At 45.0% G+C, this 23612-nt stretch overlaps 1 protein-coding gene across 6 annotated transcripts in view; it reads right to left on the reverse strand.

Moving 5' to 3' along the window:
• The window catches only part of kalrna (kalirin RhoGEF kinase a), a 747932-nt gene that overhangs the window by 107028 nt on the left and 617292 nt on the right, over positions 1–23612 (reverse strand). The gene's annotated exons all lie outside the window — the stretch shown is intronic.

The raw sequence follows: 23612 nt of genomic DNA on the forward strand, positions 1-23612 counted from the left end.
TCTTTTGTATAGTGTTCTCACTAGACATTCACATGAAATATCCATTTTTTGAATAGATAATTCAAACTATTGTAATCATTCCCAACCTCCAAGAGGGCCACAACCTTGTCATTGGTTTTGGAGGCTTGTGTGCCCCAATGACCCATGGAGCTATGTTTGGCTCTTGGTAGGCTCTCTTATGCCAAATAGGTCAAAGGCTAGAGGCCACACTGAGAGTGTTCACCAGTCCTCCAGGTTCAGGGGTTCAGCTCAGGGCTAGCAACCCTGGTCAAAAAAAAAATGTGATGGAAACAGCAATGAAAATTCCTTCTGTGGCCAAGGGCAAACAGACATGGCTGCCCTAAATGCCAGTGGCATAACGGGCAATTAATTAATTCATACCCAATGAGTTAATAAGTAAACTAACCAAACCCAAAACCCACCAAGTCTTTTGGACTTGGCCACAGGATACAAAGAGAAGGACAAAGCACCTACCCACTGGAAAGAAACAACAATGGAACAATCATCAGTGAGAATTCCATCGCACTCACTATAGTTTTCGTGTAGGAAGGGTTTGTCAGGCAAGGGATCTGGGAGATTTCAAGCAGTTTTCTAATGTTAGTTATTGCATAATAAAATATAGCAGGTCAAATCTCTATATATTAAAGAATGTATATTTACAATGCATAACCTCAATGAATCCTTTACAAAAATTAACCAAGGAAGTTCGATTTGATTTTTAAATATTAGGGAAACCAACTTTTCACAAATTGACTAGTTTCTGAAGTGTTATCTGTAAAAGATTTCAACACTTACAAGGTAGTCCAGTCAGTAGTAATCAGCATAATTAGCTGGACTCTACGAACAGTAAGCATTTCAACATCTAGATACGGACTCTACAGAAACCATACAGACGCCAACTACAAAATCAGTGATCACTGACCAAAGACCAAGGAAAGACAGGCTTTACGCTTTGGCTCTTGAAAGGGTCAACCATGCTAAACAGGTCAAAGCATAGAGGCCAGACTAATAGTGGTCCAACGTTCCTCCAGGTTTGGGGGTTCAGCTCAGGGCTAACAACCCTGACTAGTAAAACAAAATGGAAACAACAATGAAGAATCCTTCCATGTCTGAGTGCAACGGTATTCCTGAGTCCCCTTCTAGGACCCGCATGACTGACAGTAGCAAAAACCGAGAAGAATCTACTGACACGATGATCGAAGCCTGAACACTGTCAGTGACAGAGGACCTTCACTGATGCCCTGAACGCCAGTGGCATAACAGGCAGTAAGTAAGTACAGGCCTGACAGGCACCATCCCATTAGCTTTTTTACAAGCAGACATGAAGTTATTGTAAAAAGCAGAAGATACCCATTTATTTCTGTCAGCTCATCTTTTTACTATGTGGTATATTAACCTTTGCATTGTAGCTCCAGATGGCAAAAAGACAACTGTATTACATTTCTACCCACAAAGAATAGAAATTGAACACAACATTCAGATCCACTTCTGACAAATATGTTATTATGTACTTCATTAAATATCTTTAATCATTATTTAATAAGCACATAAACACAGCTGGGCTATAAACCAAGCCAGGCTAGGGCTTTTATTGTGAAGTTTTATTTACAATTCAGTTAAAATTGACAGGGTTATGTTTTTTATTTATCAAAAAAACTACAACTTAAGCTACTTTATTTCTGGGTTCACTGAAAAATCTGTTCCTAAATATACAAAATGCAGTTTTGGATTTTTAAACTTCAGAAGGTTTTGAGACATTTTCTTACTCTTAGATTTATGTCAAGAAGCATAACTAAAATAGTTTTTATATTATTTAAAATGGCCATTTTCAAAAACCAACCTGCGTAAAAGCTTTTACTATTGTTTTAAAATGCACCTTAAGCAAGCATTTTGTTTGAGGAACTGATAGTTTAAAAAAGCTTTCAAAATGCACAGGAAGCAGCATTATGCAATTTTACCGTAAGGGTAATTAGTTATGTAATTAAGCCTCTTACTTGGAAGAATGAATGAGATTATTCATTCAGTGTCAGCATAATAAAGATTAATATGATGCCTGAAGTAAATGGTTTGTTTTGTTGCTAGATTTCTGCTTCCGAAAGTTAGTAGTTAGCTGTTATATCAGATATCAATGCAGGAAACAATTAATTAACTCAGATTTCTGTGTAAATTCTTGTTTTTGTCTTTGTTTATGTTTCATATTTTTACTTTTGCATTTTATTTATGGCATATTTGAAAAGCGATCATTTATCAAACTCCCTTAAGTTATTTGGAATCGAGACAAATCTCTAATGGCTGAAGTCATATTCAACACAAAAGCAGGTCGTGACTATGGCTTAATTATTTATCATCTAAGATCTTGTTATCATTGACAAGGGTAGCATTTATTACGTATCTTAAATTGTCCTTGAGAAGGTGGAGGTCAGCTGCCTTCTTGAACAGTTGATATTTCTCTATTTGAACATGGAGATATTAATGCTGCAGTTGTACCGGGGAGAGCATTCTGAATGGTTACATCACTACGTGAAGCTGCACAGGATTGTAAACTCAGCCAGCTCTGTCAAAGGCACAACCCTCCCCACCATTGAGGGCATCTTTAGGAGGTGGTGCCTCAATGTGGTGGCATCCATTATTAGGTGTTCTCACCATCCAGGACATGCCCTCTTCCCATTACTGCCATCGTTGAGGAGGTACCGGAGCTTGTAAACCCACACTTAACATTTTAGGAACAGCTCCTTTCCCACCGCCTTCAGATTTCTGAACAGTCCATGAACACGACCTCAGTATTCTTCTTTTGTGCTATTTATTTATTTCTCTACTTGTTGTTATTTGTCACCTATATTAAAGATTCGAATGATGACGTGGTAAATTGCATTAGTAAATTTGTTGATGACACCAAGAGTGGACAGTGAGGAAGTCTACCAAAGCTTGCAGCAGGATCTGGACCAGCTGGACAAATAGTATGAGGAATAGCAGATGGAATTTAGTGTAGACAGGTGCGAGGTGTTGCACTTTGGGAGGCGAGACCAGGGTAAGACATACACAGTGTGTAGCAGCACACTGAGGAGTGTGGTAGGACAAAGTGATCTGGGAATACAGATCCTTAATTCCTTGAAAATGGTGTCACAGGTAGATAGGTTACTAAAGAGAGCTTTTGGCACATTGGCCTTCATAAATTGAAGTATTGAGTACAGCAGTTGGGGATTATGTTGAAGATGTATTAAGACATTGGTGATGTCTAATTTAGAGTATTGTGCATGGTTCTGGTTCACCTACAGGAGAGGCATCATTAAGATAGAGTATGGAGAATATTTACATGGATGTTGCCAGGACTTTATGGAGAAATAATTATGGAGAATAAGAAAGAGTATGGAGAATATTTACAAGGATATTGCCAGGACTTGAGGACTTGATAAAGTAAGGTTGAATAGGAGCAAAGGAGAATGGTGAGAGATTTGGTAGGGGCATGCAAAATTATGAGGGGTATGGATAGGGTAAATGCTTTTTCCACTAACGTTGGGTGGGACTAACCTAGAGGCTATAGGTTAATGGTGAAAGTTGAAATATTTAAGAAGAACCTGAGAGGAAATTTCTTCATTCAGAGTGTGGTGAATATGGAATGAGCTGCCATTGTGGAAGTGGTGGATATGGGTTCAATTACAACATTCAGAAGAAATTTGGACAAGAGGGGAATGGATGTGGTTGCATGCATGGGAGTGGAATGGAGGGCTATGGTCCAGGGGCAGGTCATTGGGACAAGGCAGAATACCCTGTTTATTTGTTTGTATGTTTATTTATTTATTGTTGCAATATATAATGATTTTTTAATGTACTGTATTACTTCCACCAAACAACAAATTTCATGACACGTGTCAGTGATAATCATAAACCTGATTCTGATTCTAACAACTAGGAGGACCATTTCCCAGGAAGTTTGGGAGTCAATCTCTTGGCATTAGTATGGAGAGACAAACAGGTTAGATTGAGGAAGGTTGACAGAATTCATCCCCATAGGGATATCTGTAAATGAGGCGGTTTTCTAAATAACAAAAATATTAGTCGTTTTAGTCATTATTACTGGGGCAATCTGCTGCTTCCCACCCCCAAGCTGAATTTTTACTTTACAGCTGCCGTGGAGAGATTTGACTTGGGTCTCTGAATTGTTACACCATGTGTCCCAATTACTTGCCCGATGACTGCATAACCATCATGTCCTAATGCCGACGGCCAATCATCAAACGCTCAAGGGAATGTTCTAGATCCAACCATTTTCCACTTCCTTCAGTGTAAAGTGTGGACGTTGACTGTTGTTTGTACAATGCACAATTCTATTTATAACCAGATAGATAATGACACATACCTGCATGAAATAAGACCTTGTCAACAATCAGGTATCTGTTAATGGAACTAATATGTGGTGTGGAACGCTTTCACTGCACAAGTGCAGGCTTTCAACATCTTCAAAAAAAAAACACTGAACTACTAACCTTGAAATTCAATGTTAGTATAATCACAGAGAACTCCACTATAAGCAGCCTGGAGATTATTATTGATCAGATACTTAAATAGACGAGTCTGATAAAAACTTGTCCATTTGCCTTTCTGAATGCAGCTCCTGCAATGCTCAAGAAACTTGACACCATTCGAGATAAAGGGAACTGTTTTATTCATCTTGAATATTATATTTCACCAATTATAATTCCCTGAAATCTCACTTGCATTGTGTTGTTATTCTTACACCACAGTGACAGTGTTCTTCATTGGTTAAAACAGTACTATTCTGGGGGTAATTTTAATTCCCAACATATCTGGGTTAGCGTTGAATACAAAACTAACATTTATTCCAATTGTCTCACACCTGGACCGTAAGCCTCCATATCCCTCCCATCCATGTACTGACTCAAAATCCTCTTATATATCGCAAATAACCGGCATCTACCACTTCCGCTGTCAGCTTGAATGAAGAAGGTCCACCTAAGATTCCCCTTAAATATATCACCTTTCACCCTTAACCTATGATCTCTAGTTCTCGTCTCACTCACCAGGAAGAACAACAATTTAGCACAGACTAGATGGGCCAAAGGGCCTGTTTCTGTACTGTAATGCTCTTATGACTCTATTTAAGTCACAGAATCAAAATCCTGCCCATGCTGCAAACACAGATCCAGAATCAAAATCATCTGAACCTCAGTTCTCGAGCTGGAGTGTGCAAAGGGTATTTGTATTTGCATACACTTGCAAGCGGAGAAGATTTTGGCAACTATTTCATAAGAGCATGAGAGGATCAGCAAGACCACAACCAAGTTCCCTATTTCAGGAGCCACCTCTCGGTAAAGGGAAGCATTCGTAATGAAATTTACTGTAACGTTCAATGGCTTTATTCAATTGAGGGTAAGAGTATTTGAAGATGAAGGCCTTCAAATAACTTCATGGCCTACCAAGAAGCTAAGATACCTGCACTGACACATGCTTCTGAGACCTGGAATACTTTGAGTAGATATCTCAGGGCACTGTAAAATTACCACCAACTCTGTCTCTGCAGAATTCTCCATTGTGAACCAATATCAGTATCCCACCTCAGGACAACATCCCCAGCAATGAAGCCCCAGTTACTTTCCGTATTGAAACTGTAGTTAAGCACTTACTGGTCTTCCGGCCGCCGCGGTGCGGGGAGGCGCGATGCCGCCTCTTGGTGAGGCCGAGGCCGGGGCCCAGCCCCAGGCTGCCCGCCGCCACTGCACCGTCGGCGGCCTGCAGCCAGTGCAAGGCGGCGGCGGGCGGAGGGGGCGAGGCCCGAGGCCTGGAGCTGGCCTGCCGCTCGTCATGACTGCCGCCGCCCGCCCCCACCGCCTGGTACGGCCAGCGCGGCGGCGAACTGCGAGCCCACTTCCATAGGCCAGTAACCAAGGTGATCATCCCAAAGGCGGAGCAGGCGGAAGAGGATACATCTCCCAACAGATGCAAAGGCGGATGAGGATGCCCAACAATGGGTAGGGAGGCTTGCGAGCACGCCGCAAGAACTGCCGTAGACCCACAACACTCAGGGCTTGTCTACCTAGCGTGTGAAGCCTGGATTTGGCGGACTGCGCGGAAGAAACCATCACTGGTTCAACGGGCAGAAAGGCGATTCTCAGCAATGCGTCGTGGAGCGCTAAGAGGGCACAGTGAGACACACACAACACTGCTGGCCATCCACTGCATCCTGACCTATCTCCAGCCGTCTCGACTATGTCTTGCCACTGGGTCCAGATAGGCCGGGACGAGAGAGTGAGGCTGACGACCTGCGCAACTCTCCCTCACTTTAACCCAAGTCAAGCACAAGTCATGACTTCAAACCCAATGCGCAACCTAAAGTCCTGTGGCGATGGGGGAGTGGCGAAGCAGCAAGTACGGATACACTGGAAGCTGTAGTCACAAACCTGCGCACAGGCGGCCCAGGGCGTAGGGTCACTCTCTACTGGACTGAAGCAGCAGTTGAGTTCGGCAGCCCCCTGGGTGTCTGAGCAGCCCTCTTTGGGATCGCTCTGCTCACCTCCATGGAGGAAGGGGCTAGAAAAGGTGCCTCAAACATAGTCTGCTTCACTTCACCCTGGCCAGCTTACCGCGGCTGGTGGGGATCCCTCATAGCGGTCGACCTACAACAGTGAAGAAGAAAGTGATGGTGCTCAACCTTGGCACATGGAACGTGAGAACTCTGCGAGATAACATCAAGGCAGACAGACCAGAGAGAAGAACTGCACTGATTGCAAAAGAGCTAGCTCGCTACAACGTGGACATAGCAGCTCTCAGCAAAACGCCCCCAGCAGACAAGGGCCAGCTGACAGGACGTAGTGGTGGATACACGTTCTTCTGGAGCGGTCACAGCAGCGCTGAACGACGAGAAGCAGGCATGGGATTTGCCGTCAATTCTAACCTCACCCGTAAACTCACCAAGCACCCAGAGAGCATCAACGACCGCCTGATGACACTTCAGCTCCCACTTGCAAACAAGAAGAGTGCTATGCTGATTAGTGCCTACGCTCCCACCATGACCAACCCAGATGACATTAAAGACAAGTTCTATGAAGAACTCGACGCCCTCATCTCAGCAATCCCACAGTCAGAGAAGCTCATCGTTCTCGGGGGCTTCAATGCCAGAGTAGGGACAGACTACCAAACCTGGGAAGGGATCATTGGAAGACACGGCACTGGCAAGTGTAACAACAACGGCCTTCTGCTCCTCAAGACATGTGCCGCACACGACCTTGTCATCACCAACACCTTGTTCCGCCTACCCACCCATAAGAAGACGTCATGGATGCACCCATGCTCGAAGCACTAGCATCTGATTGACTACGTCATCACCAGCAAGAGGGACAGGATGGATGTCAGAGTGACGAGAGCCATGTGTGGTGCCATCTGCTGGACCGACCACCGCCTCATTGTGTCCAAGTTCAGGCTTCGCATTCTGCCCATGAGAAGACCCCAAGGGCAGAAGACTGCAAAAAGGCTGAATGTCTCCAAGCTGAAAAGCAGCAGGGTTGCAGAAGAATTCGTCGATGACCTTGAAGGCAAACTGCCAGACACACCACAGGATGACGGGACCAGCGTTGAGGAACAGTGGACGGCCTTCAGAGACGCTGTCTACACTACCGCCCTCGAACATCTCGCACCAGCTACCCGAAGAAACCAAGACTGGTTCGATGAGAATGATGAAGAAATACAGGCACTACTAACGGAGAAACATCAACATTACAGAGCGCATCAGAACGACCCCACGTCGCTGGCCAAGAAAGATGCCTTTACCAATGCAAGAAGAAAGGTGCAGAAAAAACTTCGCGAGATGCAGGACAGCTGGTTCAGCAAGAAGGCCGATGAAATCCAGGGCTATGCAGACAGCCACGACATAAAGCGCTTCTACGATGCGCTTTAGGCTGTATATGGACCCCAGTCCTCCGGCTCCTCACCCCTCTTCAATGCAGATGAGACACAGCTGCTGACAGAGAAGAAGCAGATTCTGGATCGGTGGGCTGAGCACTTTAACAACGTCCTTAACCACCCTGCCAACATCAACGACGAGGCCATTGCCCGCCTGCCCCAGGCAGAGATCAACAAGAACCTCGACACCCTCCCCACAGTAGATGAAGTCAGGAAGGCAGTGAAGCAACTCTCCTGTGGCAAAGCGCCAGGACCCGATGCAATCTCTGCTGAGGTATACAAAGCAGGAGGCCCTGTCATGATGCAAAAGCTGACTGTACTCTTCCAGTCCATGTGGAAAAAGGGACAGGTCCCGCAACAGCTGAAAGATGCCAGCATAGTCCACATCTACAAGAGGAAAGGCATCCGCCAGTCTTGTGACAACCACCGAGGCATCTCCCTCTTGTCCATTGCGGGGAAGATTCTGGCCCACGTCCTGCTCAACCGCCTTCTCCAACATCTTGAGCAAGGTCTGCTCCCAGAAAGCCAGTGCGGCTTCCGTGCTGAACGTGGGACTGCAGACATGATTTTTGCTGCGCGCCAACTCCAGGAAAAATGCCAGGAGCAACACAGCAACCACTTCGTGACCTTTTGTCGATCTAACCAAGGCTTTCGATACGGTCAGCAGAGAAGGCTTGTGGAAGATCATGGAGAAGTTTGGCTGCCCCAGCAAGTTCATCACAATCGTCCGGCAGTTCCACGACGGTATGATGGTGAAAGTTCTGGATGACGGCGATGAGTCGGAGGCCTTCCCAGTGACAAATGGCGTCAAACAAGGCTGCATTCTTGCCCTGACTCTGTTCAGTATGATATTCTCTGCCATGCTGACAGATGCCTTCCGTAACTATGAGGAAGGAATCCACGTCAGGTACAGGACTGACGGCAGGTTGTTCAACCTTAGGCGCCTGCAGGCAGTTACAAAGGTGCAAGAGACCGTCATCAGAGACTTCTTGTTTGCTGATGACTGCGCACTCAACGCCGGCACAGAGCAGGAGATGCAGCATGAAATGGACTGCTTCTCACAAGCCTGCGACAACTTCGGTCTCACTATCAGCACCAAAAAGACCGAAGTTATGTACCAGCCTGCCCCAGGAAAGCCATACCAGGAGCTGTGCATCACGGTGAAGGGCCAGAACCTCCAGGCAGTCAACAACTTCACCTACCTGGGCAGCATACTCTCTCGCGCAATGAACATAGACGCTGAGGTCAACAACAGGATTGCCAAAGCCAGTGCCGCCTTTGGGAGACTCCGTGAGAACGTCTGGAAGCGGAGAGGACTCAGCCTTACCACCAAGCTGAAGGTCTACTGTGCAGTGGTCCTTACCACCCTCCTTTACGCCAGCGAGACCTGGACTGTCTACAGCAGACACGCCAAACAGCTCAACCACTTTCACCTGAGCTGTCTCCGCAGACTCCTCCACATCAGGTGGCAGGACAAAGTCCCCGACACAGAAATCCTGGAACGAGCTGGGCTCTGCAGCGTCTACACCCTCCTGCTGAAAGCCCAAGCCAGGTGGGCTGGACATGTGGTGAGAATGCCAGACAGCCAATTGCCTAAACAGCTGCTGTACGGAGAACTGTGTCAGGGCAAGCGCCCAGTCGGTGGGGGGGGGGGGGCAGAAGAAACGTTACAAAGACTGCCTCAAAGCGTCCCTCAAAGGCCTGGGTGTCGACATCAACACGTGGGAGACACTTGCCCTCGATCGTCTAGCTTGGCGCAGCAAGATCACCACAGGAGCCCGTGCAGCTGAAGTCAGGCGCAACGGAAGCGTGCTGTGCGCAAGGCCTGAGCAGCATCCACTGCCACAACAGCACCCACCCACTTGTGTCCCACATGTGGGCGAGCCTTCAGGGCCCGGATTGGCCTCATCAGTCACCTCCGGACCCACAGCCACCAATCTCCCATTTGACTTTGAAGCCATGGTCATCTTCGACTACGAAGGACGAACAAAATCAGTCTCAGTAGACCATGTTGGACAGGCAACAGTGTTTGCAAGCTGGACATCAGATTCTTGTAATGAACATAAGCTCAAACTCTATTAGCACAGAGGTAAAAAAAAAATGCAAAATGTGCTGAATACTTTCTTGAAGAAGTTCAACATCTTGAGTGACTCCTGGGAATATCTGGTTCATAACAGCTCAAGAGTGGAATAAGAGCATCTGAGAAGGTTTTGAGAACTTCAAAGTCATTAATTGGGTACATATATACAGGAGATCTGCACTTGAGGTGGAAGGTGTAGAACACCCACAAACTTCCCACTTGCCCACCATCAGCCCTTTCTGTGAAGAGCCTCTTGGCCATCTCAAAAACAATAGGCATTATCCTCAATCCTGAAAGACTGCCTAAATAGAAGAATGTTAATGAAAGTATTTTAAGTTTCCAAATGTTGACTTCTGTCAGAATAACATATGAAAGATGTTCTCTGTGGACATTTAGGGGATAGAGTTCAAGTTTTAATACAAATTGTTGTTGTCTGAGGAACCTTTGAACCAATGTGTTTGGAAGACAAATTGCAGCTGCAACCAGGACAACCAGAACAATTGCAGAACACCAGCCAAAAAGATAAATACTAAATGTGAGCCAAGTATCCTGAACAAAAACTCCCCAAGTTGCCAGCGTGTGTCACACTGTGAAAAGACTGCTGCCTGATTGTACAGTATATATTGGAAGTATTTGGTGTGCGTCGTCAGCTTTCTGTTCTCCCAGACTCTCTTTGTCAGCCTGGCAAAGGTTGAGGCTGCTCGTCTGATCCGTCTGTTGATCTCGGGGTCTAGGGATAGGCTGTCCGTGATGGTGGAGCCAAGGTATGTAAACTCGTGAACTACCTCCAGCTCATAGTTGTTGATGGTGTTGGCAGGGGGGTGCTCAACACCTTGACCCAACACGTTGGTTTTCTTCAGGCTGATGGTCAAGCTGAAGTCCTGGCAGGCTCTTGAGAAGCTGTCCATGAGGTGTTGCAGTTGCTCTTCAGAGTGTGTTGCCAGTGCCGCGTCGCCTGCAAACAACATGTCCCTGATGAGTACTTCACGAACCTTGGTTTTTGCCCTCAGCCTTCCGTCCCATCTGGTGTGGAGGTAGACACCATCAGTTGATGTTCCAAAGGCGTGCATCAGCATGAGTGCGAAGAAGATGCCAAACAGGGTGGGGGCAAGCACACAGCTCTGCTTCACACCACTGCGGATGTTGAAGGCCTCCGAAGAGGAGCCGTCGAACTGAACGACGCCCTTCCAGTCTGTGTGGAATGACAGAACTATCCTGAGGAGCCTCAGGGGACAACCAACCCTGGCGAGGATTTTGAACAGGCTGTCTCTGCTCACAAGGTCGAAGGCCTTCGTGAGGTCAATGAAAGCGACGTTGAGTGGTTGTCTTTGCTCTCTGCATTTCTCTTGTAGCTGTCGAAGGGAGAAGATCATGTCGATTGTGGAGAGTTCTGACCTGAAACCGCACTGAGACTCGGAATATACCCTTTCGGCTATTTTCTGCAGTCTGTTCAGGACCACGTGGGCGAAGACCTTCCCAACGATGCTCAGCAAGGAGATTCCCCTGTAGCTATTATAGTCGCTTTTGTCCCTTTTGTTCTTATATATGGTGACAATGTTGCAGTCACTCATGTCTTGCAGTACTGCTCCCTCTATCCAGCTCTGGCACAGTAGTTCGTGCAGGTAGTTTAGCAATACTTCCTTTGTGCATTTGATGGCCTCTGGTGGAATGCCATCCAATCCTGGTGCCTTCCCAGGCTGTCGATGGCTTTACTCAGCTCTTCGGCAGTCGGCAATGCATCAAGTTCCTCCATGACAGGCAGGCATTCCAGGGCGTCTAGCGCGCTGTCCAAAAGTTGCCGTCTACAGGGCCTGCGTCCTCCGCACACTACTTTACGGCAGCGAGACCTGGAGCCTCTGCTACAGACAAGAGTGGCGTCTGAACACCTTCCACCTTCGCAGTCTGAGACGCATCCTGGACATTACGTGGACTGACCGCGTCACCAACAATGAGGTCCTGGCCCGCGCCCAGATACCCAGCCTCTTCAACCTGCTCCAACAATGCCGTCTCCGCTGGCTAGGTCACATACACCGCATGTCAGATGGGAGGATCCCGAAAGACCTGCTGTATGGGGAACTGGCCTCTGGCAAGAGAGCACAAGGGCAGCCCCATCTTCATTTCAAAGACGTTTGCAAGAGAGACATGAAGTCACTGAAAATGAACATCGAGAGATGGGAGGACATTGCAAGCGATTGCTCTCACTGGAGGTTGGAACTACGCAGAGGTCTAAAAAGAGGAGAAGAGAGAAGCTGAGGCTTGCTGCTAAAGAAAAACAGCACCAAGATAACACCGGAGGACAGCTCCTTCAAGTGCAGCTGAGACTGTCACTCCCGTGTAGACCTCAACAGCCACAACAGATGCTGCTCTAAAACAAACTGAAGCAAGACCTTCCAGGCGCAGTTCCATGGTCTCGCGAGACTAACGGATGCCACCACCACATTGGAAGTATTAAATGTAAGATACTTGAGGTAACAAACAATTGCAATTCCTTACATGGACAAAGCTCTGTTCTTGCCCACAGTTTTTGGCAGTTTCACATTGTAAATCACTAATCCAACATACTTATGAAGGATGAGGAAAGGTAATAATTGACAGTGATTTCAGGAATAAGCCTAGTGACAGCATTGTAACAAGCATACAATATCACAAAGGCATTACAGATTACCAGGAAGACTTACGCTGCCAGAGTAAAAGTGACAAACCAATCTAGTAACTGGTTACAAAGGAAAGGATGGCAGATCTAAAAGCAGGAAATGCAGCAAATCTAGCACTAAATATAGAGGGAAATGGAGTTTCTGCTTTGAGCATATGACCATTGATCAAAAACTTGGAAAAAATAGAAATGAAGCAAGTTTTAGGATGGAGAAAAAGTGGGAGGAGTAGATAGAAGATGTATGATAATCTGGAGCTCAGGCAAAAATAGAAGGAAACATGATGATTGCATTGGCATGATAATGGTTTGTCTGAAGGAGTTGGAAACAGAGGCCAAAAATATTTTGGAATTAGTGATATTTTGGAATGAACGTTTTTGAAAGAAACAGAGGCACAGCGAAAAAAAAGGCCTGGAAATGTTTTGTTTTGTTGTAACATACATCAAAGTTGCTGGTGAACGCAGCAGGCCAGGCAGCATCTATAGGAAGAGGCGCAGTCGACGTTTCAGGCCGAGACCTTCGTCCTGACGAAGGTCTCGGCCTGAAACGTCGACTGCGCCTCTTCCTATAGATGCTGCCTGGCCTGCTGCGTTCACCAGCAACTTTGATGTATGTTGCTTGAATTTCCAGCATCTGCAGAATTCCTGTTGTTTTTGTTTTGTTGTAACAGTTTAGGAGGCCAAAGGCAGAGAGCTCACAATAGAATTAAGATGGTGCATTTCATCTACAGGCAACTGAAAATTCAGAGTCACATTCAGGGTGAAGACTTCACGGAAGTGTTCTGCAAGGTGGTTACCTGGTCTGTGTGAACAACTTTTTCTTGGCCTCCATTCATATTCTCCAAAATCAAAGCTACAGTGGCATGCAAAAGTTTGGGCACCCCTGGTCAAAATTCCTGTTACTGTGAATAGTTAAGTGAGGAGAAGATGAACTGATCTCCAAAAGTCATAAAGTTAAAGATGAAACATTTTAAGCAAGATTAGTGTATTATTTTTGTTTTGTACAATTTTAGAGTGGAAAAAAAAGGTAAGGAGCACTATGCAAAAGTTTGGGCACCCCAAGAGATTTGAGCTCTCAGATAACTTCTACCAAGGTCTCAGACCTTAATTAGCTTGTTAGGGCTGTGGCTTGTTCACAGTCATTGTTAGGAAAGGCCAGGTGATGCAAATTTCAAAGCTTTACAAATACCCTGACCCCTCAAACCTTGTCCCAACAATCAGCAGACATGGGCTCCTCTAAGCAGCTGCCTAGCACACTGAAAATTAAAATAAATGATGCCCACAAAGCAGGAGAAGGCTATAAGAAGATAGCAAAGATAGCAAAGCGTTTTCAGGTAGCTGTTTCCTCAGTTCGTAATGTAATTAAGAAATGGCAGTTAACAGGAATGGTGGAGGCCAAGTTAAGGTCTGGAAGACCAAGAAAACTTTCAGAGAGAACTGCTCGTAGGATTGCTAGAAAGGCAAATCAAAACCCCCCTTTGACTGCAAAAGACCTTCTTGAAGATTTAGCAGATTCTGGAGTGGTGGTGCACTGTTCTACCGTGCAGCGACACCTGCACAAATACGACCTTCATGGAAGAGTCAACAGAAGAAAACCTTTACTGTGTCCTCACCACAAAATTCAGCGTCAGAAGTTTGCAAAGGAACATCTAAACAAGCCTGATGCATTTTGGAAACAAGTCCTGTGGACTGATGAAGTTAAAATAGAACTTTTTGGCTGCAATGAGCAAAGGTATGTTTGGCGAAAAAAGGGTCTCTCCAACTGTTAAGCACGGGGGTGGATCAATCATGCTTTGGGCTTGTGTTGCAGCCAGTGGCATGAGGAACATTTCACTGGTAGAGGGAAGAATGATTTCAATTAAATACCAGCACATTCTGGAAGTGAACATCACACTGTCTGTAAAAAAACTGAAGATGAAAAGAGGGCGGCTTCCACAACAGAATAATGATCCTGAACTCACCTCAAAATCCACTACCTCAAGAGGTGCAAGCTGAAGGTTTTGCCATGGCCCTCACAGTCCCCCAAGCTAAACATCATCGAAAATCTGTGGATAGACTTTAAAAGAGCAGTCCATGCAAGATGGCCCAAGAACCTCACAGAACTAGAAGTCTTCTGCAAGGAAGAATGGGCGAAACTCCCCCAAACGAGAATTGAAAGACTCTTAGCTGGCTACAGAAAGTGTTTACAAGCTGTGATAATTGCCAAAGGGGGTGTTACTAAGTACTGCCATGCAGGGTGCCCAAACCTTTGCTTCGGGCCCTTTTCCTTTTCTGTTATTTTGAAACTGTAAAAGATGGAAATAAAAAAAGTAATCTTGCTTAAAATATTAAAGAAATGTGTCACCTTTAACTTAATGTCTTTTGGAAATTAGGTCATCTTTTACTCGCTTAGCTATTCACAGTAACAGAAATTTCGACCGGGGTGCCCAAACTTTTGCATGCCACTGTATGTTGAACTTATATGGTTCAGTCACACTCAGGGACCATCCATCACCTTTTTCCTGTATTCTCCTCTCTTGCAAGGCTAAAAGGGTCCATTAGTCTTGCTGTTGACTTCCATGCAACTCTCTCTTTCATGAGGTTCTCTCTGACTCTTTGCAATGACTATTTCTGGTTAAGGTGATAGGTTAGCACCCATTATCCAATACAGTACACTGCTGCGTTGACTACACAAACCTCCAGTTCTGCTTCCTGTAAGGAATCCATTCCAGTCTCCGTTTCTCCCTGTTGCATCTATTACTATAATGCCGTCTTCCACACCAATGCCTCTGATATCCGATTCTTATTCCTCAGTTATGGTTTCGTTCCCATCACATTCATAGGGTTCTCAACTATGCTTGTTCCAAGTCCTTAAGTTTTAATTGCATCCTCTCTTCTATCTTAGACAAGACCAGTGTGCCGTTTATCTTTATCTTTCATAGAGTCATAGAGAAATACAGCACAGAAATAGGCTTTTTGGCCCACTTAGTCCATGCCGAAACCACTTAAACTGCATCCTCCCAATGACCTGCACCTGGACCATAGCCCTCCATATCCCTACCATCTATGTACCTATCCAAACTTCTCTTAAATGTTGAAATTGACCACTTGCACTGGCAGTTCATTCCACACTCCCAGCACCCTCTGAGTGAACAAATTTCTACTCATGTTTCCCTTAAATTTCTCTCCATTCACCTTTAACCCATGACCTCTGATTGCAATCCCACCCAACCTCCGTGGAGAAAGCCTGCTTGCATATACCCTATCTATACTCCTCATAATTATGTATACCTTTATCAAATCTCTTCTCAATCTTCTACGTTCTAAAGAATATTCGACCTTTCCTTATAACTCAGCTTCTCCAGACCCAGCAACTTCCTTGTAAATATTCTCTACACTCTTCCAATCTTGTTTACATCTTTCCTGTTGGTAGGTAACCAAAACTGCATACAATACTCCAAATTAGGCCTCACCAATGTCTTATACAACTTCAAAATAACATACCATCTTCTGTATGCAATACATTGATTTATGGAGGCCAATATGCCAAAAGCTGTCTATGTGTGATGCCACATTCAATGAATTATGTATATGTATTCCCAGATCACTTCGTTCGACCACACTCCTCAGTGCTCTACTGTTCACTGTGTAAGATCCACTCTGGTTGGTCCTTCTGAAGTGCAACACCACACACTGGTCTGCACTAAATTCCATCTGCCATTTTTTAGCCCATTTTTCCAGCTGGTCCAGATCCTGCTGTAGGCCATGATAGTCTTCTTTGCTGTCCACTACACTCCCAATCTTGGTGTCATCCACAAACTTGCTGATTCAGTTAACTACATTATCATCCAGATCTCTGATATAGATGACAAAAAAACAAAGGACCCTGCACAGATCCTTGCAGCATACCTGGTCACAGACCTTCAGTCAGAGAGGTAACCCTCTACTACTAGTCTCTGGCTTCTTCCCCAAAGCCAATGTCTAATTCAGTTTACTACCTTGTCCTGAATGTTGATCGACTGAACCTCCTTGTCAAGCCTCCCATGTGGGATCTTTTCAAATGCCTTATGAAAGTCCATGTACACAACATCCACTGCTTTGCCTTCATCCACTTTCCTGGTAACTACCTCGAAAAACTCTAAGATTGGTTAGACATGACCAACCAGATACGAATCCAAGCTGACTATTCTTAATCATTCTATGTCTATCCAAATACTTATATACATGGTCCTTTAGAATATCTTTCAATAACTTTCCGACAACTGATGTCAGACTCACTGGCCTATAATTTCTTGGTTTCCGTTTAGTACCTTTTTTAAACAGCAGAACAACATTGGCTATCTTCCAATCCTCTGGTACCTCCCCCATCGCTAAGGATGTTTAAAATATCTTTGCTGGAGACCGGGCACTTTTTACACTTGCTTCCTGTACAGTCTGAAGGAATAGCAACACACATAAAAGTTGCTGGTGAATGCAGCAGGCCAGGCAGCATCTCTAGGAAGAGGTGCAGTCGACGTTTCAGGCCGAGACCCTTCGTCAAGACTATCACCTGTCCAGCTCTTGGCTCCATCCCTCCCCCTCCTGTCTTCTCCTATCATTTTGGATCTCCCCCTCCCCCTCCAACTTTCAAATCCCTTACTCACTCTTCCTTCAGTTAGTCCTGACGAAGGGTCTCGGCCTGAAACGTCAACTGCACCTCTTCCTAGAGATACTGCCTGGCCTGCTGCGTTCACCAGCAACTTCTATGTGTGTTGCTTGAATTTCCAGCATCTGCAGAATTCCTGTTGTTTGCGAGTCTGAAGGAATATCTCGTTAGGCCCTGGGGAATTATTCACCCTGATTTGCCTCAGGGTAGCGAACACTTCCTCCTCTGTAATCTGTACAGGGTACATGAATCTGATGCCACTTTGTCTCACTTCCCTGGAATCTATATCCCTCTTCTGAGTAAATACAGATGCAAAGAACACATTTAAAGTCTCCCCCATCTGATCTGGCTCCACACAAAGATTACCATACTGGTCTTCAAGAGGACCAATTTTGTCCTTAGCAATCCTTTTGCTCTTAACATACCTGTAAAATCCCTTAGGATTCTTTTTCACCTTGTCTGCTAGAGCAACCTCGTGCCTTTTTTTTTAGCCTTGCTGACCTCTTTCTTAGTGCTCTCTTGCATTTTTTGTACTCCATAAGCACCTCATTTGTTCCTTCTTGGCTATGCCTGCTGTGAACATCCTTTTCTCCCTTAACCAGGACCTCAATATCTCTAGAAAGCCTAGATTCCTTATGCCTGTTATCCTTAGCATTTATTCTGACAGGCTCATACAAGCTTTGTATTCTCAAAATTTCATTTTTGAAGGCCTCTATCCAAATACACCTTTGGTAGAAAACAGCCTGTCCCAATCTACACTTGCCAGATTATTTCTTCAAAATTGGCCTTTCTCCGATTTAGAATCTCAACCTGTGGAGCAGACCTACCTCTTTGCATATTTACTTTGAAACTACTGGCATTGTGGTTACTGGATGCAAAGTGTTCCCCTACACAAACTTCTGACACCTGCCCAGTCTCATTCCCTAATAGCAGATCCAGCATCGCATGCTCTCTCATTGGGACTTCTATGTACCGATGAAGGAAACTTTCCTGAACACATTTGACAAACTCTATCCGATCTAATCCTTTTACAGTATGGGATTCCCAATCAATATGTGGAAAGGTAAAATCACTAACCATAACAGCCTTATGTTTCTTGCAACAGTCTGCGACCTATTTACAAATTTTTTTCCTCTATATCACCAGGACTGTTGGGTGGGTTGTAATATAACCCCATTAACATGGTCGTACCTTTCTTATTTCTCAATTCCACCCATAGCGCCTCACTAGTCAAGCTCTCCAGTCTGTCCTAATGGAGTACTGCCGAGACATTTTCCCTGACTAGTAATTCCACACCTTCTCCCTCTCGCTCTGTCATGTCTAAAACAATGGAACTGCAGAATATTGAGCTGCCAGTCTTGCCCCTCCTGCAACCAATTCTTATGCATGGCTACGACATCATAATTCCAGGTGTTGATCCATGTACTGAGCTCATTGCCTTTCCTACTATATTTGCATTGAAATATACACAGCTCAGGACACTAGTTGCACCATGCTCAACCTTTTGATTCCTAACTTTGTCTGAGGTCTTACCAACATCTGCCTCCACAATCTCTCCACTAGCTGTTCTGGCACTCTGGTTCCCATCCCCCTGCAACTCTAGTTTATAACCGCCCCCACTCCCCACGCCGTGCACATTAACAAACCTTCCTGCTAGGATATTAGTTCCTCTCCAGTTCGGGTGCAAACCATCCCTCTGTAAAGGTCCCTCCTTCTCTGGAAGAGAGCCAAATGATCTAAAAGTCTTATGCCTCCCTCCTACACCAACTCCTTGGCCATATATTAAATTGTGTAATCTTCCTCGTCCTGGCCTCACTAGCACATGACATAGATAGCAATATTGATATCACAAACCTGGAGGTCCTACCTTTTAACTGAGCCTAACTTCTCTCTGAACTTCCTATGCAGAACCTCATCACTCATCCTACCCATATCATTGGTACCTACATGGACTACGACCTCTGGCTGTTCATCCTCCCGCTTACGAATGCTGAGGACTCGATCCAAGCTCTCTCAGGCCCTGGCACTCGAGAGGCAATATATCTTTGGGGAATCTTGTTCTCACCCATAGAACCTCCAGTGCTTTCTGCTAACTAATGAATTCCCTATCACCACAGTGTGCTTCTTCTCACCCCTTCCCTTCTGAGTCACAGAGGCAGACTCAATGTCAGAGACCCAACTGTGGTGACTTTCCTGTTAAGTCAACCTGCCCAATAGTATCCAAAGTGATATACCTATTGTTGAGGGGGATGGCCATGGGGGTACTCTGCACTGGCTCCTTAACCTCTTTCTGACTGTTACTCAATTTCCTATGTCCTGCACCTGTGTCATCACTCCCCTTATACAAGAGCAGTTGTAATTTCTGCCACCTTTAATGTGATGGAATCAGCAGACACACATCCCCCTCCCCATCAAACATTCTGAGGGGTTGTTCCCTCTCCAACACCCTGGTCCACTCTTCCACTCCTACGTTCCCCCCTCTGACACTACCTTCCTGTGCAAACTAAGGAAATACAATAGCTATCAGTACTTCCTTCCCATCGTTCCAACACCTAAACATTCCTTTGATGTGAAGTAGCAATGTATTTCTTTCAGTTTACCACACTGAATATAGCCTCATGCAGATGAGCTAAACACTTTGTGGAATACTTTGGTCCCATTCTCAAGCGTGACATTGAGCACGTACTTCCTTACCACTTCAATACTTTGTCCCATTGCAAACCGAAACCTTTATCTTTGGCCTCCAGTATTGTTCCACTCAAGGTCAATGTAAGCTTGAATAACGACATGTCACCTGCTGACTTGGCACATTATGATTTTCAAGAGTTTAATTCGGCAATTCCAGATAACCAGTTATTCCAGTTCTGTATTTTACATTTCAAGTATTTAGTTTTTGTTTCCATCTTCTGATAGTGCACCTCAACAAGACATTCCTTGACCACCTCCATTCCACTGTGTCATTCAACTGCTTTTGTCTCCGCTCAATCACAGATCTTTTTTGTTCTCTTTTCTGCAGAAAGTCTTTTTCCGCAGCTTAAAACCAGTTTCATTTCTAACTTTTCATATTCTTGATGAAGGATCATTGGCATGAAAACTTAACTATGTCTCCACATATGTCGTCTAACTTGCTGAGCATTCCCAGCACTTTGCAGCAGTAACTGGCTCAACCTGAACTTAGTGCTTTAATGATAGGCATGGGGCACACCCACTATCATTGCCTCATATATACAGTAAATTGGGAAGAGGATATTAGTTACGGCAGCTAAATCATAGCCTGCGGCACTGACGTAGGTCACAAGCAGAATGTTGGGTGGAGAGAGTGGGAAAACACTGGAGGTTGATAGAGGTGAAATAAGGAAGGGAAGTGTATTAGGAGACTGCGTTGGGACAAGCAATCGATTTTGCCATTGCAATTGATCTAGAACTGCTTGTGTTCATGTCACATCCAGATACAGAAAATATTTTTCAAACTTATCAGTGACATTTCATTAATTGCTTTTTACTACTGGATAGGCTGCACATCAGCTATTTTTACCTAAATCTAACTGATTCCGTCCTGTTGTGTCAGTCCAGTATAGACTGAGTACAAGGCAGACTAATTCTATAACAGTCTAGACATTAAAAAAAATCAAGTTATACGTGAGCACTTTTGCTTTGGTACCAAGAGGCCTAGTGGCGAATTCAAGGAAAGCAAGAGCTCCTGGAGAATGCTGCAAAATCAGAATCCGCTTCAGTGCCACCAGCACATCGTGAAGTTTGCAGTAGTACAAAAATAGAAATAAAAGAAGTAGTGAGGTTGTGTTCATGGGTTTGATGTCCATTCAAAAAATCGGTTGGCAGAGAAGCTGTTGCTGAATTATTGACTATGTGTCTTCAGGCTTCTGTACCTCTTCCCTGAGGATAGAAATAAGAAAAAGGCATGGCCTGGGTGATGGGGGCCCTTATGATGGATGCTGGCTTTCTAAGGCATCTCTCCTTCAAGATGTCCTGGATACCATGCAGACTAGTGACCATGATGGAGCTGACTGAATTTACAACTCTCTGCAGCTTATTTCAATACTGTGTATTCCATCCCCCCCACCCCCCACCAGATGGTGATGCACCCAATGAGAATGCTCTCCAGGGTACATCTGTAGAAATTTGCGAGCATTTTCATCACATATCAAACCTCTTCAAACTCCTAATGAAATATAGCTGCTGCCATGCCTTTTTTGTAGCTGAATCGATAAGTTGGGCCTGGGTTAGATCCTCAGAGATATTGACACCCAGGAACTTGAAATTGCTCACTCTCTCCACTTCTGATCCCTCTGAGGACTGGTGTGTGTTCCCTTGTCTTACCTTTTCTGAAATCCACAATCTGTTCTTTTGTCTAACTGATAATGAGTGCACACCACTCAACTAGCTAATATATCTCGCTCCTGTATGTCCCGTCTTCAGCAACTGAAATTCTGCCAACAGTAGTTGTATTGCCAGCAAATTTATGGATGGCACTTGAGCTGTGCCTAGCCATACGGGCATGGGTGTAGAGATAGGAGAGTAGTTGGCTAAGCATACGTCCCTGAGGTGCACCAGTATTGACTGTCAGCAAGGTGGAAGTGTTATTTCCGATCTGTGCAGACTGTGGTCCTCTGGTTAGGAAGTTGATGACCCAGTTGTACAGGGAGGTACAAAGGCCCAGGTTCTGGAGCTTTTCATTCAGAACTCTAGGAATGATTGTGTTAAACACTGAACAGTAGTCAATAAACAACATCCTGACATAGTTATTTGTATTGTCCAGATGATCCAAGGTCACGTGAAGAGACAATGAGATCACATCTGCTGCAGAGCTACCGTGGCGATAGGCAAATCACAGTGGGCCCAGCTCCTTGCAGAGACAGGAGCTAATTCTAGCCATGATCAGCCTCTCAAGGTACTTCATCACCATAGATGTGCGTGCTTCTGGACGAAAGTTATTAAGACTCTTCTTGGGCACTGGATTGTTGCTCTTTTGAAGCAGGTGGGAACTTCTGACGGTAGCAATGGGAGATTGAAAATTTCAACATCCCAGCCAGTTGGTTGGCACAGGTTTTTAGAACTCTACCAGGTACTTAATTGGGCCCTGTCACCTTGTGAGAATTCACCCTTTTTTGCAAGGGAATGAGGTGAAGGTGCAGGCTTTGGAAAATGGCAGGCTTCCATGAGGGGGCTGAGAAGACATAAGATCAGGCTATGTAAGATTCTTCCATTTCCTTAATCCACTAGCTGTTAAAAGTGGCAGCCATGACAACCAATGGTGTGGTATGTTACTCCTGTGAGACATGGAAGATCAGGGAGTGGTCAGGTGTCATGGGACAGTGGTCATGACATGGTCAGATGACAATAGCTGCAGTTCCTCCCAGACTGATTGGATTGGCTGGAGTGGCAGGTGGACTCATTCAGGACGATACAGAGGCAGAGAGTGTATTGGATAGGAGTTAAAGATAGATAGCCATACCCAGGATTCAGATGGATTGATTGGTGACTACCAGGAGGGGAAAGCAGGAAGTGCAGGAATCTTCCTGTAGCTGTCCCCTCTCAAACAAATATTTTAGTTTGGATACTGTTAGGAATCTTTCAGGAGAAAATGACAGAAGCAAATAGATGAGTGGCTGGGCAAGCAATAGTGACAGAGAACTCTCTAGTCTCTAGCTGTGAGCAGGATTCAAGGGTGGTGTATTGACTCTGAGGCGCCAGGGTTAATGTACATCTCTGAGCAAGTGTAGGGCATTGTGAATGGGGAGGTGAGCTGCCAGAGGCCATGATCGTTACTGGTCCCGATGAAATAGGCAGAAAGGTATGTAGTCCTGCAAAGAGAATTCAGGAAGTTAGACTGAAAGCTTAAAAAAAAGGATGTAGCTCAGACTTACTCCCAGCACTGCATGCTAGCGAAGCAATAAAAAGGAAGATAAAACAATGCAGGCTGCATTTAAATCACAGGGATTTCTTGCAGGGCTGTTTGATAGAACTAAATGGGAGTGTTTAAACTACTGTGACAAGGGGATGGTGACCGGACCAGTAGGTCAGGAAGTATAGGGATTGAAGGGAACATAGAGGGTAGGTTAAATGGGATTGTTGGGCTGAGGTGTATTTTTTATAATGAAAGGAGTATTACGGTAAAGGCTGATGAACACAGCCTGGATTAGTAGATGGAAGGATGTGGTTCACTTTGCACATTGACTCATTGCCGAGGTATATCAGTGAAGCAGCCTCACATCAAAACTTTCAGCAACATAAATGTTGTCTACCAACTTTTCCTTGTAGTTTAACACTGTCCCATGACAATGTCGAAAATTAAACTAAGGGAAACACAGTTCACTTTCCTCATA

Source organism: Mobula hypostoma, chromosome 6 (genome assembly GCF_963921235.1).
Source record: "Mobula hypostoma chromosome 6, sMobHyp1.1, whole genome shotgun sequence".
NCBI classification, from domain to species: Eukaryota; Metazoa; Chordata; class Chondrichthyes; order Myliobatiformes; family Myliobatidae; genus Mobula; species Mobula hypostoma.